At 46.1% G+C, this 16,438-nt stretch overlaps 1 protein-coding gene across 1 annotated transcript in view; it reads left to right on the forward strand.

Annotated features, from left to right (window-relative positions):
• The first annotated feature begins 490 nt into the window (after window positions 1–490).
• Window positions 491–16,438, forward strand: part of MAPKAPK3 (MAPK activated protein kinase 3) — a 106,143-nt gene continuing 90,195 nt past the window's right edge. The window contains exon 1 of the mRNA XM_071550586.1: window positions 491–510. The gene's annotated coding sequence lies outside the window, so the exon portion shown is untranslated. The remainder of the gene's footprint in view (window positions 511–16,438) is intronic.

Here is a 16,438-nt window from a genome sequence, read left to right on the forward strand (position 1 = left end):
GCTCAGCTGCCATGGAGAAAGGAGCAGAGAGAGGGTTAAAAAGATTTTTTTTGACTAACAGATGAGATAAATCAAGCTCTTTGCCTCTGATCCTTGAAGGGACAACAGAATAAACTTGGTAGGGTCATAGGATATGAGCCTACAAACCTAGAAAGTGCTGGATCCTCCAGCAGAGCAATCTGGACACTGACAAATGTGTGGAAGGTATATTTCTGTCAGCACTGAGCCTCGAAGAAGGTCCTGTTCCTGGAATTTCTGTATCTGTCTGCATTTAGCTGGGTTAATAGGCAGCAAGGGCCTCTGCTAGTCTTGTGCTAAATTAGTTTTAAAAAAAAAAGTCTGGTGTGTTGTTTAGTAAATCAGTTTTTCCTGGAAGAAGATATTCTCAAAGAGTGAAATTACCTTTTTTTTTTTTTTGCTTTCTTTAAACCAGTTTCAGTGGTGTGGATGGAGCCCAAGTGGTGCACAAGTCTGGGCAGAATCCTTTGTCAGCTGTAAATTTCCCCCAGGGTAAGTCATCCTCTGCTTGCAGATTGTTATTTGCTCCGTGCCCTGTGGTAACAGTGTGAAACTTGCAGCGCTGGGACAGAGAATGTCACTGTTTTAAAAATGCCTCTTCTATCCTGGTGGGCTCAGATGGCCCAAGATACCTTTGGGTAGTAACTAAATGAAACAGTGATTGGGGTGAGCTCTGGCAACTGGAAATTGCTGAGACTGTTTCAGATGTGATATCTGGGGGGTACTTGGCTCTTGCCCTACATTCTGTCCTCTGAGTTGGGGCTTACTGGAAGAAAACTCCTAGGAGTGCCCTAAAAATAAAGGAATGTCATGCAAGGAAAGAAAGGGAATGCCTAAAGCTCTCTCTTCCCTTATGTTGTGTGCCAGAAGAGTTGTCTTTGGCTGTTGCGTCTTCCTTTGTTCTGTGTCTGTTTTTTCTAATGACTTTAGAGAACTTGCTCCCATCAAAGTTTTTTCCTGTCAATATGACTGTGAAGTAAAGACACATGGATAAAACACAGACATTCCTTCAAAAGCACTATTTCTGAGCACAAGAGAATTGGAGGCAGCAGCAAAGCATCCCAAAACCCACTAGACAGTGGTGCTGTATTATAATACCAGCTGAACAGCAGTTGCTGGTTGTGTGTGGCTGGCTGGGGAGCCAGGAGTTTGCAGCAAGTGGTAAAAGCAAATCCAACTGAAAGCTGATTACTGTTAAACAAGAATTTCAGAGCACTTTTGTGTGATTGTCTGTGGGTGGTTTTTGGCTGAAAAAAGTCACTTTACATTTAATAAACCCGTTTCCTCTCCCAGTTTCTCAAAAAGCTCTTAATTTTTAACAAATTCTGTGCATATGTGTATAGATAGAACATGAAATAATAGCGTTCATTTGAGGATGGAGTTTATATATTTAAGCTGCAGTACCATTGCATACCTGATGGACAGGGATGTAAATATCTCATGAACAAAGGTTCATGAGAAGAACTGCAGAGCTCCATATGAACAGTGGGGTCAGTGTGTTATAAGCTGAAAAAAGGGGCCTTTTGGCTTTAGCCTGTCTTCTCAGGATTTGTCACTGGCTACTGCTTGAGGATGATTTCTCCTCTTGGAAGACAGTTAACATTTCTACTTAAAACTAATTTTAGTTAATGTAGAATAATTTTAAATTGGAAATAAAAAAGGACCACAGTTGTCATTGCTGAAAGCTAAAAGGAAGCTAGAGCAGAAGTAAATAGTCACATATCCTAAAGGCTGAATGCTGTGACCTCCAACAAACCCTATCTTTTCTCATAAACAGCTTTTTCTTCCCTGTCTTCTTCCTGAAAGCTTGGGCAAGCAGGAGACTACACAGCACATCTTAAAAGTTCCTCAGACCTAGTTAGTCAGAAGAGAACAAGACAGGCTCCAGAAAGGAGGGCAATGTTTGTCATTAGGCCAAGCATTCTCAGACAACCTCCTGCTCCTCCTTCCCTCTGCACAAGGGAACCTAACAGAGCACTGAATGTAGTTGCCTTTCTCCTGGATGGAGGCTCAGGGTGCTGGTCTAGAAGAACTTATCCATGAAGACTCTTTTTTCACTCTGGGTGACAGCACAAAATCCCCTGATCACTGTCAATAGTGGGTTACTCTTGGAGGCCTCTGTGGCTATGGCTGGGGAGGGCAAGGGAAGCTGCCTTTGTGTGACTTTGTGGTGAGTCTGACCAGTGGTGACTAGTCACTCTTTATGGAGTGACAGCACTGCAAGTAAGGGCATACCAGGGGTAAGGTGTCAGACAGCCAATCTGACCTCAGTGATGGCTTCTTGCTAAAGCTAGGCTGTCACCAGAGTCTCAGAGATGAGGGGGGTTGGGGTTTTTTTATGGCTTTGAGAAAGACTTGTTTCAGGTCAGAGGCTGAGTGAGATCCAAATGACAAACACATTCTTCATGGAGTTTCTGGTGTGTAGGTGAAGGTTTCCAGTAGAGAGGGACGGTGCTGAGTGCCACTGTTCCGGTTCATTTGCACCTACATGTGGCTGTCATCATAGACAGGGGTATTGCCACAGTTACCCAGCTCTGGTCTCTCCTCTGCAAAGCTGAGTGGACCATGCACAGCAGTCTCTCTGGAACTGGAGCCAGCACCCAGGCAGAGCTGCCTGTTAAGCTGTGCGTCACGGAGGGAACATGTGGCAGCAGCTTCTCAGAACTCATTCTGGCTTAAGTGGTATCAAAGAGGAATTCTGCCTGTGGCTGTAACCTGTGCCCAGATTTGTGTTGCTCTGGTGCACAAGCAGCGGCACCAGCAGCCATAGGTGTTGGAGTCTGCTGTCATCATCAGTACTGGAGTCGAGGGCAGCTCCTGAGGCAGCAGCTGCTGGGAAGGGGCAGTTTCATATCCCCTTCATATGACTCTGGTGCTATTTGCTCCTTTCCATCATGTGCTTTTCTAATCCTTGATGAACCTGACATCAGCCTGCTGGAGGTATCTCGTGTAGTTGGGACTGGCCACTCTGAGGGGGTTTGTCTTTGCACAGGATGGTTCAGTGAACATGCCAGGAGGGACTAGTTGGACCAAATACTTCATTAGGTGATGAAAGCAATAATTTCTTGTTGGGTGGCATGAGAAAATCCATGGTCCTGGGAGTTAAAAGCTTTTCAGGAAATGCTGTTGTTCATGTGGTCTTTTTCCATTCTTATTTTCTTCTCTAGCTCCACCTAGGAGGCTTCTGCCCCAAATGAGAGACTCAGGAAGATATTTCTACTCCTTTCACTGGTAATCTCTTCTCTTTTGTCCTTGTTGGAGTTCCCCTGGAGCAGTGGTGTCTCAATCCCCAGCTGCCAACCTGCAGCAGCAGCAGCACTGTGCAGAATTCAGGGTCTCACTTTGTCCCTCTCTGCTGTTTTCTATCCCTTCCTTCCCATTTTTGGGAGCGTGTTTTTAAGGTATAAGCCCAGCAGGAGGATGCTCTGCATGCCCAGAATTGCAGAGTGTTCTCCCTCGGTGCTGCAGGTGGAGGTGTTTTAGTCCTGCTGCCACACTGAGCCAGTGACAACTGGAGTCTAGGAATCTGCATCCATAGATAAGTGTCTGATGGTTACACAAATCAGCAGGTGAAGCTTCTCAGAGTGGAAGGATTGATGTGCCACATAGGCTTCCAAGAAATCACTGAATAGTGTTTTAAGAGACCCAGCACATCTGGGAGCAGAGGATTTCAGAGCTGGATTGGAAGCTGGTGGTAGCAGCTGCTTGAGTGTGACCTTGTTCAAGGTAAATCTAAATAAAAAGAAGACTTTGCCAGCTAATACTGTAACATATCATTTACCCAAAGTTAAAAGACTTTCCGAGTTAAACTTGGCAAGTGTTTTATAAGAAAGTTATATTAGAATTAGGTATTTTTCAAGAACAGTGCAAAGAAGTGTGATTCTGCCTTCAGGAAAGACTTATCTTCATAAAAGCTGATCACTGTTCAGTGGTGAAGACAGCATTAGGAACAAAAAAGTGAACACAACGTGGAAGGAGAGGGAGAACAGGGCACAGTTAATATAAATTAGAAATGAAGTGCAGGAAACTGGAAATGAAAAGGAAAATGTAAAATTATCCTTGGCTGCTATCTTCAAGGGCGCTAAAGAATTTAAACATTCTGCTTGAAACAGAAAACCAATTGTGTAAGGCCTCTTTGAAATGGAAATGGTGCAATTGTTAATGATGATGAAAATAAGTAGAAGCATTTAGTAAGTATTTCTAATCTGTGTTTGGATGACAGCAGAATAATACACTAGACTCACAGGAGGATAATGAATTCATTCCTCAATTATTAGGCACCAGGAAAAAAGTATTATAAAATGCTAAATAGTAATAGGCATTTTAGCAAGTACATGTTCAGATAACCTGCAGGCAAGAGCCCCAGCAGAGGTGCTGAGAGGAGAGATGGTGTGCATATGGCACTTCTTAATACTGGGGAAATCCAGGGCACTGCATTTTTGGCTGGGGTTTCAATTTGCCAGAAGGGAAACTGGATTAGTCAAGAAAAACAATCGTGGTTTTAGTGTTCAGAGTGAAGGACTTTTTCCCTGTCTCCCCCTCTCTCTGGGGGCTTAGGGACAAGCCCTGAGGGAGATGATTCCTTTGCTGGATTTGAGGCCTCTTACAGGACAGAATGACGTGTCAGTTTCTTTAGGAGTAGGTTGGTTGGAGGCATTGAATCGAATGAAAAAGACAAGGCTCTGGATCAAAAAAGGCCCCAAAGTGCTGCTGACTTGAGAGAGAAGTGAGCTGGCTGAGGTTCAAAGCCACTATCCTGCAGAGCAATATTGATTTTGGATTCATTGTCAGTGGGGGTGGTATCATTCCTGCTTATTCTTGGGTATTCTGTCCACTGGGGAGTCAAGCTCCTGCTTACTTAGGAATTAATTTCCTTTGGAAATGTTCTGGATGATAATGCAGATGATGAAACAGTAATTCCCCTTCTGCTGGGCAAGGAAGGGAGCAGAGTCTGTAGAGCTCTGAGCCTCCCTGCTGAGGAAAAGGTGTGCTCACAGGTGAGCTTTTGTGCTTGCCATGAGCCAGTCCAGCTGCAGGGCTTGAATACCTGGAGAGAACCTGCCTGTGAGCTGAGGGAATTTTCCCACCTTTGCCCCTGCTGCAGGAAAGAATTTCTGAGTTAACCATAGGAGAAAAGATGTTCTATGCCCTGTCTCCACTGGGGCACTGCCAGGGGCTAAGCTGCAATGGGCTCCAGGCCTGGGGGAGATCTGGAAGCCCAGCCTGTTTCTACATAACAAATTGGAGCGTGAAAGTGTGAGATGCTGCCCAGGGAAGCTCTTGGAAGATGCAAGAGAGACGTGCCCGAGTGCCACTGGCCAGCCGGGGCCATTGAGCTCCTCACTGCAGTGGGAAGGGGAGGCCTGGTCAAAGGAACAGCGTGTCTCTGGGGAGGAAAAGAGGCAAGGCTGGGGGTGAAGCATTACACTAGTTCACATGCAGATTCTGCTTTAAATGGTATGAAAAATGTATTTATTGTTCTATTATTTATTATATATATGTGCCTGCACAGTCTTCCACCTCCCCATCAGCTTTGCCTCAAAGCTTCTCTGTTCCAGCTCTGCTGTCCTCAGCTTGAATAAATTCACCACAATGGCAGAGGTGTTAATTCCACCTCTCTTTCCTTCATGTTGCCTTGCTAGGAAGGTAACTTGGTCTTTTTGTACTGGAGCGTGTTTCCATGAATTGCATTTGATGTGTATTTTTCAGATGTACTCGAATCTCCAGTGAGTGTTTCATAATTCAAGGGTAAATGATTTCTTCTCAGTGTTCTAGGAATTGCCAGTACCTGTGAATATCAGATAGAGGTCTTTGTGTGTTGGAGACTGGGGAGTTTGCACTTTGGCCCTTGCAATTTTCACCTGCTATTATTCCCCTCCATTCATTACAAATGAGATTCTCAGCCTAATCTTTTGTTCCTGGTATCAAGCTGGTGTCTGTAAGGCTGATGTGAAAGCAATATTAATTATTGGATGAGTGGAAGGAACTAGAAATGAAATTACAAATCAAATTATTAATATTTATGATAGCCTAATTATACTGTGATATTTTGTAGACCTGCATTGAGGATGCTCTGCACCATACAGGGAATGCTTTCCCTGATGTGGCTTTACATAATCAATTCTCAGTATCTGGAGCTTTCAGTGAGGGATTTTTACATGCAGCTTTAGAGCTCAGCACTGCTTTTCCTCTGCAGGGTGATGGCAGGAGAGGGAGTGAGCTGGGCCCTCCTCATGGGTTCTGGTGCATCCTCATGGTGAATCAAAGACACAACAGCTGATTTAAGTTTGTACTGCTGTTGTCTGGTTCCCATATTCTTTCTCTCCTTTTCTCACCTTGCCCTGCTCTGCCTTTACCTTCCAGTATATGAAACTAGTGCAGGGGAGCTCTTAATCTTTCTGTCTGGTCCAACAGAGATCCCATGTTATGCAGGAACAATTTTCCAAGAGAAGTCAATAGCTTCTCCATGTGGGAAGTGACTCCAATCCTAAAACTTCTTTGGCAAAAGCTGTTTGGAGGATGTTTCTGGAAGGCATACTCTGAGCCTGATAGTCTGTTCCATCTGTTTGCAGAACAGCTGTAGGTTGTGAGCAGAAGAGATGGGGAGATACAAGTGACCTCTTCAAGGGTATTGCCTAAGCTAGAAAATACAGCCCTGAAATCCATTTTAGAAGACCTTTTTAGGTCTTAGCTCTGCATCAATGTCTTTGCATGTCCAGACTGGCACTGTTGGATAATGGAGAAATACGTAAAAATGAAGCTCCAAACAAAACAAGCTTTGCAGTTTCTGAAGCATTTCAGCACTTCTTAAATGTCTGACTGTGTTTCTGCTTACAGAATATTTTCTTTGTCTTATTCTTCTGGCAGTTAGGGTGAATGCAAAAAGGAGATTTTCCTAATAGTGATGTGAAAACTTGTAACAGAAAAGAAGTTTTTCTAAATGTAATTCTCCTATTCAGCCCCCCAGCAAAAAATAGATTATTAAGAAGAAAAGGACAGAAAATGAAGTCTGGTTTCTCTTCTAAGATCTGTTATTAGTGAATCTGAACAAGAACAGTGCTGCAGGCTCCTGCCTCCTTTCCTGCTGCAGTGTGATTGCTGCCTGGTTTATGCATTTTGCAGTTTGTCCACTGGATTTGTCTTTCAGTCCCTTTTTTCTGTACCTGTTGCTGTTCACAGACTGACAGAAGCAGATGAATATTATTGCAGAGGTACCTCAGAGCTGCCATTTCCTTCTTCCATTATGGATAGGGGGTCTGAGGACATTCTTATTGTACAATGACTTCCAGCTCGTGCATTGCATCTGCTCAGCAATTCCCTCTATGTGGGCTGTGCGTTCTCAAGTGTTTCACGCCATGTGACCTTGGCCTGGGTCACTGTAAAGCCACATTTAATTTAAACAAGGGTACATTCAGCTGGCCAGCGTGTGTTTGGAGTTTAAATTCATGGTGGTTTCCTCCTGCCTCTGTGGGACTGATTACCACACATTCCTTTCTTTTAATTTCAGCCCTCTGCAGTTCTAGGAAAAGGTCCTTGATTAAGTACTAAGAAACCAGTCTATTTGTGGGTCTAATTTTATTGCCTCAATTACATTACTGTATGCTAAATATAGGAAGGCATGAAGCAAATCCCAGATCCAGGGCAGAACAGGGTGTTCAAGAGCACTGTTCAAGTTTTAAATGGTGTGGCTTGGGCCTCTGTTTAATTCTAGCTAATGAACCAATTTCTCACAGAGTGTAAATGAGCACATCTACATTGATTTATAGGCAAGGAGCTGGGTCATCAGTTTGGCACAGCTAAAAATGAGCCCAGTGCCCAACTCTCTTCTTCCTCTTCCTAATGGAAGGGAGCAGAGAGAAATGGTGCATCGTGCTGAGGAGCTCAGAATTCCCAGGGGGACAGCAGAGTGCTCAGTCTCTTTAGCTGGTGCCTGAGAACCTGGAAATCAGCAAGGGCAAAACGTTCAACAATCTGTAAACTGGTCTTGTGGTTTGCTGCTGACTCTGCATTGCTTTCTGTGCAATTCCCCGGGTGGGGTTTTTTAATTTTCCTAAAATGCATGAAAATGGCAATGAAATCTGCTTGTCTCCCACACATAGGTGTGTGGCCATGACATGGCAGGGACCTTCAGCGTCCTGTGTAACCAGGCAGATTTGCCTTTTCCTTCTGTCCAGCAGCTGAAAGAAACGCCCAACAACAGAAAAGCAGAGCATGGAGCACTTGCAGTAAGTGAGAGCCTGATTGTGCTGCAGACAGAGCCTTATCAGCAGGGCAGCCGCTGTGTGTCTCGGGGCACAGCCCGGGGGCCGCGGGCAGCGCCGCGTCCCGGCATGACCAGTGCCAGCCCCAGCTGCTCCCAGCGCCATTCACTCCCAGCCCCTCTGGCCAGGAGGCTGGATGAGGGAGCTGGTCTGCTGGGTGCCCAGCTGAGGCCTGCAGACAGGTACATGGGTGTCACACCTCTCAGCCCAGGTGTCCTTTTATTTTCCAGCAAGCCCAGGCTTGAGCCTGTTGTATAAAGGCTGGTGTGAATCCTCATCCAAGCCTTGCAGCAGGATTTCTCCCTCTGCTCACAGCTCTGTGCTGCTGACTTAAATTTCAAGGGCAGCTTGTGGGGACCCCTGAAACAAACTCATTCTCATCCATGTTCCTCTTTTGAGTGCCTCAAGGCTATCCTCACATTCCTCACAGCTGGTGACTGCTCCATTTCCCTGAATCTCATTCAGAGTGCTGTACCTACAAGCCAAATACTTGTCATCTCGAAGAGATATTTGTTTCCACAGGAGAATAGCAATGAGGTTACTGTCTGCCCCCTTCACAGGCTGGGAAAAGTCCAAATATCCAATCATCCCTTAGAATTCATATCGCTTAAAGATAATGCAGCCAAAAATAGTTTCCATGAGCTGGATGGCTCTATAGCTTTCTGTGTTTATCTAACAGGAAAATGTTAAGCAGTACACTAGGTCATACACTAAACTGAGCAAAATCATGGGGCATATGGGAGCTCAAGGAGATGAGCTTATCATTATTTATTTGATTAACTTAACCTCTCTCTGCTTGAGAATTGCCTGCACTTTTCTTGCATTGCCCTTATATTTGCTTGATGATAAAAGGGAAAACCAACCCAGCTGTAGTGTTAGGAATTAAGAGATGCTGAAAAGAATCTTCTGGGGAGAGGAGGAGGGCGAGAGGAGAGTTTGCATATCTCTGCCAGAGCCTTATTTTTTCCTGCCTTCCAAGAACAGGGCTGTGTTCCATCTCCTGCCGCCCCCTCAGCTGGTGCTGGGAAGAGCAGCTGAGTTTAGCTCACTGTTCCTGGAAGTCACTGAGACATCGAGCAACCAGTGCTTTCTGTAGCAGTCTCTGCTTGAATGGAAAAGATGAGCTGATCTTGATCCTGCTTGTTCACTAGCCTGGATTAACCCTCACTGCACCAAGAGAGGCTTTGGAAGTGACCAAATTGTGCCCTTTTAGAAAGTGGCCCTGTGTCTGGAAGCCACTCTGAAATGCAATGTCACATCATCACCAAAAGTATCCCTGAGGTAACTCAGGCTGTTGAGGTTTCTGCTGAGACCCCCTTTTATGGTTTTTCTTGCCCATCAGAGTAGAAGCAGAGCAGCTGTTCAGCCAGGCTGTGCCAGTGGCCCTGTACTCCCTCCCTCTGTGCTCAGTGAGGGAAGTGCCTTTTGCAGTACAGAGAACTCAGCCACAGACTCTCCCAGAACTGCCCTAGTTAAGATACACCCTGAGAGGGCAATTGCAGCATGATGCTGTGCACTGATGCACAGAATGCTTATGTGCTTTTAGAGCTATATGCATGCCATAGGGTAAATTCCAGCCAGTTAAATGAAATTACTTTTATGAGTGTTGTGGATAGAGAGGATGAGTTTGTAGTTGATAACCTTGTAATTTGATTGTTTCTTGCTGCATGATGGAGTTGAGCACTGTTCTTCAGTGCCTCAGTTTTCCTGTGTAGTGTAGGATATATTGATACTGTGGTTCAGTTGGGTATTATGAGGGTTTATAAATGCCTTCCCCAGGCAAGAGATCTCTGAAAACACACACTATTACTGGACCACTGGAAAGGCACTGGCTCATTTGCTTCTTTACTCAGAGTGGCTCAAAGCTTATTACTCCCCAGCTGTGACTGTCACAGCCATAGTCCCGGTGCCAAATTTAGCTGAGCCTGATGGCAGTGGTGAATCTGATGAGATCAGGAAACAGCTTAAAGTGACCAGAACACAGCAGAGGTAAGCATGTCTATTGCTATTTCCATGGATGCAATTAATTGAAGACAAGTCCAAAGTTTTTCTTTTTCAATGTTTTTGGCTTTCTTTATTCAGGGAAGGAGGAAAATCCCTCTTTCCCTCTGTGCTTAAAATTAGCTTAGAGTTCTCAATTAACACAGGTCATTGTTGGTACTTTACTTTCTCAGTTGAGCTGTGCTGAGGGCCAGCCTCTGGTGTCAGCTCCTCATTGCAGTGATCTGGGAAAGAAAACAAACTCCCCATGGATGCCAGCATGGGCATCTGTCACAGTGCACACGAAGGAGAGAAGGAGAAGGCAGTGGGGTAACTTGGGATGTCAAAAACACACTCTCTAAGCACTGGGGGCTTCATGTAATGAGGTGACTTTTTGAGATGATTTTTGTACCTGTGCAGAGTTCATGGAAGTGACTGATTTTTTTTTCTGCCATGGGGGGTGAAGGAAGACAGGCTGAAGCACTTGGGTCCTACAGGATTCTGCTTTGTCCCATTCTGTTCCCTATTCTAGTTTCAGGCTTCAGAGTCAGCGACCCATAGAATTGTGAGGCAGGGGAAGAGGCTGTGGGGGGTGAGCCCTGTCCAAGGGTATGTCCTGGTGGGAGGGAGCTGAGGGAACAAGCTCCTCTCCAGCCTTCCCCCATCACTGCTGTGGAAGTGCTGTGGTGTGGTCTGCTGCCTGGAAAAACGGTGGTGGGGAGGGTGTTCTCCTGGAGTGTGTATTCCAGGGAGGTGTGACAGGCAGTGCTGGGGGCTGCCCCTGCATCTGGTGTGCTCAGAGGGGCTGGAGGGGCTGTCCTTGGTGCTTCCCTGAGTGCTGTGCTCAGCCCTTCTGTTGTGTGTGGTCTCGCTTTGGTTCGTGCTAATTTGTGTTACAGCGTGGGAAGTCGCCAGAACAGTGATGCTCATGCTGCTGATCAGCCTGTATAAAAGTTTCTTTGTTTGGCTGCCTCAGTTCTTGGAACTGATCTAGGCCAGGCTGCATCTTGAAAAACACTAACTAGAAAAATATCTTCCACCTGATGCTTTCTTCTTAGCACAGATTCAAAGGGAAAAACAGAGCTGCAAAAGGCATCCTGTGTGGTGAGGAGGTGTCAGCAGCTGAGTCAGGCTCACAAAACATCATTTAAAGAGAAATCTCTGAGCAGGCAGCTCTGTCCCTCTGTTGCTCCCGCAAGGTGGGGGGGTGTTGGCAAGGGGGGCAGAATAACACACACTTAGAAAACATGATACCCATGGGTTTGGCCTGTGCACTTGTGGCCTTGCAGGTACCACCTGCAGAAATGAAAGTGTCATCCTGTTTCTGAGTCTGATCACAGTGACATCAGGAGCTACAGTGCAGGGTCTCACTGAACCTGTGATATCAATCACAAATTTCCAACAAATTTGTTTTCCAGCAGCTTTGAGTTTTCATGGGTGAAGAATAAGAATTTCCTTCAGTTTGCATTTTATGTTAAAAATGATACTTTTTATTACCAGAGGTTGTGGGGTCAGTTGCTCCCCTGTGTGCTGTCCTATATACAGCTGTTCCCAATCTTGCTAGTCCTGGGTTGTTGGGTCATACAAGCTGTGACACTTGCCCTAGAAACATGAGGCTTGAAACCTAAAGTACTCATTATTATTTCCATTCCAGACCCATTCAGCATTTTGCAGTGTGGGATGTATCTAATGTTACAGGAATATACTGCCCAGAAGCCTAAGCCCAGGACGCTTGTATTTGATACCTGCAAGGCAAACAAAGGGGAAAGGGGCCTGGAACCCAAGGATGCAGAGTGGTTTGTCTCAGAATAGCTGACAGGTCTGGGCAAAAAGGGAAATAGGCTTTAGATCTTCTTTCCCCCTTCACCTGGGGGGTGACAGTCTCTGGAACCACTGGCTTGAGCACTGCTGGCTCCAAACTCAAACAGCATAACAAATTTGCAGTTCAAAGTGTGGTGGTTTTTAGTGCTGCATTGGGCACAGTGAGGGCTCCAAAACAGTGCTTGAAATACAGTTTGGGTCTCCTGCAGATGAACAGAGTGGCTCTGCAGCTGCAGCCCCAGACCATGCCCTGTGTGTTGGTGTGTGATGCTCTCCCAGGGAGCACAGAGTGGTCCCTTCTGGAAACAATACTTCCTGAGAGTGAATTTTCCCTATGACCAGGCCTGAATTTCTCTACCTCATGGTGTGTTTGTGATTGTTTAATGGATTTTTGACTCTGATGAGACAGGACAGGGCCTTTTCTGACTCTGTGGTAGCCCATGTACACCCCCAGTGTGTGCTCCAGAGTGCCCATGCCAGGTGTGTCCTCCCTGGGACAGTGAGCGCTTCCTTCTCTCTGCACTCATGGTCATTAGGTTGTTTGCAAAAACAGTTTTGGAGGGTCTCCAGGAAGCAGAGTGTTGGAGTTTGGAATGTCAGCTGGCATCCAGCTCCCTGAGGTGCCTGGGAGCCTTACCTGTACTGCAGAAATTTCCAGAAGGCTACTCCTGTCCCAAGACCCTTTACACCAGTGTGAGTGCTGGCACTGCTCGTGCCTGCAGTCATGGGGAGGGAACAAGGACAATCCTGTGTGGCTGGTAAAGGATGATTTTTTTATATCTTGTTCCACCCTCCTGCTTTAGGGCTCTGGTTATTTTTCAGGAGTGGCACTTGGGTGAACAGGGATCAGAAATGTGAACTCTGGCTCTGGTGAGTACTGAGAACTCAGAGGGGATGGAGGCCTCTTTCCCTCAGTGTAATATTTCTTTGCTCTCTCAATCCCAGGGGCATTTGTTTTCACTGTACTTTCCTCATCACTCCTAAGTGACTTTCTCTATGATCTTATCTCCATCCTCTCTGCCCTCCTCACTTCCCTTGGCTTCTTTCCTCCCAGTATCTCATGTTCCTCTCTCCCTCACTGTCCCCCACCAATTCTGAGCACACAGACTGCTTTGTACCCTCCTATTGCCACCACATTTGTCCTTCTTTCTCAAATTCTTTTTTATCCTTCCCTCTGCTTATAGCTGGTTTCTCTCTGGCTTTCAAGTACTCAGGTCCCTACCCTTTGTCTGTGAAAGAAAATAACTCTTTTCTGAGGGCAGAATCACACTTGTTTGCACAGTTCTTGAAGAATACCTAATTCTGGTATTGTTTTCTTATAAAACACTTTCCAAGTTTAGCTTAAAAACGGACCAAACAAGGTTTGCCAGGTCTTTGCTCTTGATCAGTTTGGTGCTTCCATAGCTCCTGGTTCCTGGGAGCACAGGCAGAGAGCCCAGCATCCCCCTCCCACACGATGAGCTAACAGGGAGCTGTCACAGTTTATTCTAAGAAATCAGCTAATGTACAGTACGCGGCAGAAGCACCCCTCCCCTGGGAGGATCAGCAGAACAAGGATGTGCAGCAAGTTATCTTGGGGATTGCACAATCTTATCACCTCCTCCAGGGCACTAGGGAGCGGCGAGCTCAGAGCGCTCTGAGTCAGCTTCCCCTGTGCCGTGGTACAGGTTTCTTGACTCACTTCCTCCCAGGACTTTTGTTTCCCTAGGTCTCTCCCCCAACTTCACAAGCAAAAAAATGTGCAGAGATGGGGAAGTCAAGGTGGTTTCTAAGTCACAGTAGTGCCTGCCCCATGCTCCTTGTCTGTTCTGAGTTCAGGTGGGAAGGCAGTGCTGCTCAGCACAGAGAGCCACTCACTGCACCAGAGATGGTGGTAAGAGTTTTGTTTGGCTCCCTGAGACAGCTGGGACCTCCCTGAGTATTTTCAGTTACGTGGCTGCTTTGTGTTTTCTAAGTCAGAAACACCCCATCAGATATCTACAAGTTGAGTGCACACAAGGGGTCACTCTCCTGTGACAGGCAGCTTGTTCCTGCATCATCCGAGTCTGGACTGGAGAGCAGGGGTAGGAACTGGGAGTGGGCAGAGCTGCTGTGGCACTGATCCTGCCCAGGAGCCAGCTAATTACTGAAACCACATATTCTAGGTAATGATGATGGGCCTGCCTTGCTTCTGGCTCTGTTTAGGCTGGTGCCAGCTCTCAATCTTCTGCATCTCTCTTCATATTTGCTGTTTTTCTTCAAGCCTCTGGCTTCATAAGTCTATTTCATGGTGATATAGTCTAGAATAGGATTTTTTTTAAGGACGATTCTCAGCCCTGGTAGTGAAGGGGAGAGCTTGGAAAATGTGACTCTAAGGGCTCAGCAGCCTGAAGGCCAATAACCAGTCACATGCAGCCATTCTGCCCTGACACCCCTACTATTAGCATTTGTTCTATTGTTTTCTTGAGAGCTGACTCCTGGGCTCAGAGCACTTGGAATAAGCCTCGTGCCACTTGCTCACCTACTTCAGTGGAGTGGGAGGGGAGTGCTCAGTTACTGGAATAGCTGTCTCCTCAGTACCTGGAAATATTCTTTCTCGCTGCATCACAGCCTTGTTTTAGAGTGTGACATGAATTACATTCAGGTTGCTGGTGATCCCCAGGGCTTAATTTTGTCAAGCCTTTATATTTGAGAAAGGATCCATATGAGGTCTAAGAGGTTCTGCTTATCTGTCCTGTGACCTGACGGGCAGTGTGTTTCCAGGAGACACTGATAGAAAGTCAGAGCCTGGTTTGGTGCAGCACATCCCTGGAGGGCTCTAGATCAGGCTGTAACAGCTGGTGGACTTCCTGAAGTCTGCCCCTGATACCACCCATGTGTCAGTAGTGTGAAGTCACCCTCCTGACCCACTGGCTTATGTCTCCCTGCTGGTAGAGAGCAAGTGGAAATGAACAGGCCTTTCCACTCTGTGTATTATGGCTTCTCTGAAAACACTGGAAGGAGCTGAGAAGAGAGTAAATGTGATGTGGTTCCCATGTTTATTTGTGTGCCTGTAGTTTGGCTGAGAGAGACGAGAGGGAAGTGTGACTGTGTGAGCCTCCACAGGGGACTCCTTCCTCCTACCTGGGATGTGTCTTGTTGAATGAAGTTTTACTCACACTACTTTGTGAAAAGGTTGTCCCAGGGAAAGGGATGGGAAGCCTGTCCTTCTGTGCAGGTCAGAAGGACAAAGTGGCAGGACCAGGCTTCATTGAGATGCAGGCAACCTGCATTCCACCTCCCAAATCACCACTTTACAAGGGATGAAACAGCTTGGGCTGAGCATAGAGTTTTCTGTTTTATTTGATGATCTTTTGTTGTTCTTTGTTTCTTTCCCTCTTTTTTCCTTTTTTTTTTTTCATTAGCCAGAGCATTTGCTGCTCATCTTGTTAGCTACTACTAGCCTAGGAATGCTGTATCCAGCAGTGCTGGCCCTGTGCCTGAGCCAGGAGATAATAGTCAAGATTTTCCACTCAGTTACAGGTGTACAAAGCCATCAGCAATACTCCTACAAGAATTACAAAGGCAAGTACTAGTTAGTGTCTTACAAGAAGGAAAGATGCCAAAGCTTCCCCAGCTTTCAAAAAGGGGAAGGAGAACCTACAGCGCACACACATCTGGAGAACAGGAGGAAGAGCTTTGGCCTCTGCCTTAGGTGGGGGGAGATGGTCTGGAGAGGCTCAGTGGCAGGGGGGCAGGAGAGCTGTGCTGTGAAAGATCCCAGCCAGTGTCTGGTTTATTGCTGTTGAAAGGAGGGATTACAAATGTGGCCAGATCATAACTCTAATCATCTCCTCTTGGAAATCTGTAGCAGGGGATTCCTGTGCCCATTTCTATGTGTTTTATGTGACTGCTCTTTTCCTTTTTGCCTTCTGTTTATTGACCTTTAAACAGAAAAGCTGTAGCTTGTAACAGAGTGTAAAATTTATATTAGGAGTGGTGTAATCTTACTGTGGCTGCTATAACTGTATCTTAAAGAGTCTCTTTAGCAGGAAAAGCCTGACTGAACACAGTGTGTTCTACTGCAGGTTCCTCTTCTCCCAGAGGGTAGCTTGTGTTTGGGGCCAGGAATGATGTGGATGAGAAGGCTGAGGAATGGCTTGTGTGGGCCCAGGTCACCATGACTAGGGAGGAGAGGCTCCTCTGCCAGCTTTGAAAAACAACCAGTTTGGCTCTGGCTGTCCCAGATTTGGAGAGGTGGAAGGATTTTGTAATAGGACCTTGTCTCATTCTGTCTCCCCTCTCTGGTATCCCTGAGTACTATTCTGGAGCACTGTGAGTTTATCCTTCATCTCTGCAAGGATTTTCTCCTAAATCATCTGGTAGCCAAAGAAGCAGTT

Source organism: Pithys albifrons, chromosome 3, assembly GCF_047495875.1.
Source record: "Pithys albifrons albifrons isolate INPA30051 chromosome 3, PitAlb_v1, whole genome shotgun sequence".
Taxonomy (NCBI): domain Eukaryota; kingdom Metazoa; phylum Chordata; class Aves; order Passeriformes; family Thamnophilidae; genus Pithys; species Pithys albifrons.